We start from the raw sequence: 4,314 nt of genomic DNA, 5'->3' as shown, positions 1-4,314 counted from the left end.
CTCTCTCTCTCTCTCTCTCTCTCTCTCTCTCTCTCTCTCTCTCTCTCTCTCTCTCTCTCTCTCTCTCTCTCTCTCTCTCTCTCTCTCTCTCTCTCTCTCTCTCTCTCTCCCCCTATCACCGACGATCGTCGACATCGATTGTGAACAAAGCTTCGGTCTCCGATCGCAAATACATGCACTACGTCAGAGCTCCGGCAAACCCCGCTTCCCCTCAGCCGATACCTCCTCTCCCCTAGGCTCAGCTGCCGCATCTCCCTCTCCATCCCCTGTGTCTCTAGGCTGCGCTAGTCGACAACGCTCACTGGCGGCATCATCCACTCCACCTCGTCAGATCCGTCAATGCCCGCCGTGTCCCCCCTCCTCGTCACATCGTCGGCGCTTGAAGATGTAGGAAGGTGAGATGGCTGTCGGTTTTGGGAAGGGGAAGGGTAGTAGGAGTCGTCGGGTTCGGAGTTGGAGGCCATTAAATCACGAAGCCTATTGCAGTTTCTTGTACATACATCAACTTGGGAGAGAGAGAATCGAAGAGATGAAGTTTTTAAGTTTTTCCGACCATGTTTTGTGTTTTCCGGCGACCGTCGAATTCAACTTAGGTATCAAAGTTTGTTAAATTGTCGAGCTTCACCTCCTTACTGAATTTGAGTTTGGTTGAGTTTTGAAGAACTGAGATCATGGATTTGGATTATGAACTGGGGTGGTGTATGCATTTGGATATGTAAATAATTGTTGTAGTTATTGTTGCTGATCTGATTGTTCTTTGCTACATTTTGGTAAAGCAATAAAATGTGTCTTGTTGAGGATTTGCTTTTTCTGTTTGTTTTCTGCAAATTCTGTTTGTTTTCACCGGTTATTAGGATTGTAGAGAAGCTGAACATAGGTGCTTTTGGTCATGTATTAGTAATTGAGCATTCATCATATGAAGATAGCAAGGAAAAATCTGTATTTAACTGTTGTATTGGTATAACAGAAGCAAACATCTCAATTGTTTTAGTTCACTGTCATTGCTTCTCATAGTTTGCATGGTTTCAGGGCCATTTATTCCGTCCGGGAAAGAAAATTATGTAGATGGATTTTGATATCTTAGTGCAGAAGTCTCTTCCTGATATGCCCTTCTCCAGTTCTCCATTCTTTAGTAATACCAACTAATTTAGATCTCTTCTTGGTATGATGATTATTTCCCATATCGTGCATTTTGAATCAGGAAGTTTAAACTTGAAAGTAGTAACTTGACTTGGCAATGATATGGGCAGATAGCAAATGTTGCAACTGAGGTGTAGTTAGATTTTAGAAGGTGGATTTGGATGAGCAGAGTTTGTAGTATTGTAACTTGTTTTCTAGTTAGATGTTACCTAGATGTTATTGCTAGCATGTGTCTAATATATAAGTTCATCTGTCCAAATTAATGTTCTCTTTTTCACAGATATTTGCATATGCACTGTTGACCGCAAGCTCAGCTGCATTAGAAGTAAGCAACTTAAATAACACAAATATCTGGCACACACCACTCCCGAATTTCTGTAAATCACCGAATAGTATCAATCAATTTGCTTTCAAGTTCCACCAAGTCTAATATGAGGTTGGTTGCCCTGTTTTAATCTCTACATATATATACACTACAATCGTTCAAGTGTTCTTTGTAATATTAGTTCTACAGATCTTATGAGATAATGACCACTGCCGAATTTTCCATTGCTGATTTCATGGTCTTTCAGTAGGTTGTGGAGAGGGCCGAAGAAAAGAGTGTTCCTAGCTCACCAAATCTCCATCATATGTTGATCTTACTGCATGTGGTGTGGTCAACCATGTTATAACAATATCTGGTTGTATTTCTTCAGTTGGGGCTGCTTGCTTTGTTAGCTTCCAGACTAATTGATCTGAAGACAGGAGAAGAAGAAGAATATTCAACGTGAAAGGACTTATGCTTCATGTTACTACAATATACAATAGGGTGATGATAGGATGCATATATATGATTTTAAGAAGGCTGATTATATATGAGGATTAGAACGTGCTTGTTTGCATGTGTGCATATTAGGTAGTTTTGCCCAACATTTTTCTATTGTTGAAGCCACATATATATGCTTTGATACCGAATCTGTGACGACTATGTAAGAACAATTGCTAGGTAGGCTGCCATTTTAACACACACAGCATTATTTTGGTTGTTATGACTTATGCGGTACTGGTTGCCAGGAAAATTTGTTCTTTGCTAACGTATGCTTTTGTAGTTTTCAGTAGCATAAATCAATAGCTTATCAATCTAGTAGTGTTTCTCTTGATGATAAATGAGACCTTAAGTTCAACTGTTCAACTCTATATTGTAACGGAAAACCATGCCCAAGTGATAGTATAACGTTAGATTAAGGATTATGAAAATGAGAATGACCTCTTGTCGATTTTGTGGATGCCAACTCCCTGCTCTCCTCTCCCTTTCAGAATTTGAAATTGTGATCTATCATCATCCATGACATAGATAGTTACATTGTCAGTTACATAGATAGTTACATTGTCATTTTTCTATGTAACTATCAATCTATGTAACTATGCATGTAACTATGCATCTAAGTAATTATCCATGTAACTATGCATCTATGTAACTATCCATGTAATTATCTATCTATGTAACTATCCATGTAACTATGCATGTAACTATCTATGTAACTATTCATGTAACTATGCATGTAACTATCCATGTAAGTATGTATCTATGTAACTATCCATGTAACTACAGTTTGATAGTTACATACATGCTACACTTGTGTAACGATATTAACCTGCCTATGTAACTATTAATGTAACTATCTATGTAACTATCCAACTATGTAACTATGCATGTAACTACAGTTTGATAGTTACATACATGCTACACTTGTGTAACGATATTAACCTGCCTATGTAACTATCAATGTAACTATCTATGTAACTATCCAACTATGTAACTATGCATGTAACTATCCATGTAACTGCAGATTGATAGTTACCTGGGTAGTTACATACATGCCACACTTGTGTAACTATATTATCTTGCATATATAACTATCTATCTATGTAACTATCCACGTAACTATCCATGTAACTACAGATTGATAGTTACCTGAGTAGTTACGTACATGCTACACTTATGTAACTACATTAACCTGCCTATGTAACTATCCATGAGACTAACCATGTTACATTGCTAGTTACATGAACAGTTACATGGTCAGTTACATGGCTTTCAACAATTACTTGTCTAGTTACATATACATTTAACAGCTACATTGCTAGTTACATGTACACTGGCTAGGTAAGTTGGTTACTTTGTAGCATAAATGATCGTAGCACCTCTTTCCTCACCTTCCTTGCTCAAGTTCTTGAGAAGGTGAGCCCTCGCAAGCACATCAAAGTCTACCCTGATCTATCGAGTAGAAGCATGCACCTTGATTCATTCATAAACATTTCATCAAACATTTGTGTGCATGACCAAATAATATAACACAAATTATATATGACAAGCAAATATACATTTACAATCTAATCAATGAAAGATTCATGAGCAATGGATTCTGATTCATAAAGGACAAGTGTTAATCAATCCACAAACATGAAGAAATATCTAATAACGACAAATGAGTTTAATTGATACAATTAAACTAGCTGTTGCTGGAGTAAACAACACTATCAAATTGCACATCTCTCTCAAAGCTGATGTAGCCTAACAACAAAAATTTTACAGATCCAAGAACCAGTATAATTTCAGGGCAACCATACTAGTACGTCCTTGCAGCATAACAAAGAACGATACGACCTTCAACTCCTTCCACTTGAATGCATAGTGTTTTTAGCTGTAGAGACATCAACTAAAGGCTAAGCTAGTGGCTGCTTAAATCAGGAGAAAGGTGATAGGATAGATTAAATCAGGGAAACTGGGAATGCATATCTTCATTAGGAAACAGTACTCCTTTAAGCAGTAGGGCTAATTAATAACGAATAGCTATAGCTGCATCTAGTTTGTTCATTGTTATTGTTCTTGTTCATTGTTCTTGTCCTTGTATGCTGCTTAATTATCTCCCTAGCTAACTACCAATTAGCTAAGTTAAGACTTAAGAGTAACTCTAAATTTTCACGAAAGTACAAGTACATAGAACTGAAGTCCAAGATCTGTTAGAATAAACACAGCAAGTAGTCCAAGTCTAGATCCAAGATATTTCTCTATTTCTGCTAAAGACCAAGGAATCGATTTACCTAATTTTGGTCTGATAACTATTGTAATTATCAATAACTATTTCATGAGTTTATTAGAACTTTCAATTAAACTTCTCTTAAGCTTTGCAT

The sequence above is a fragment of the Fragaria vesca genome, linkage group LG5 (assembly GCF_000184155.1).
Source record: "Fragaria vesca subsp. vesca linkage group LG5, FraVesHawaii_1.0, whole genome shotgun sequence".
Taxonomy (NCBI): Eukaryota; Viridiplantae; Streptophyta; class Magnoliopsida; order Rosales; family Rosaceae; genus Fragaria; species Fragaria vesca.
The sequence above is the reverse complement of the archived record's forward strand: the minus strand, read 5'-3'. Positions refer to the sequence as shown.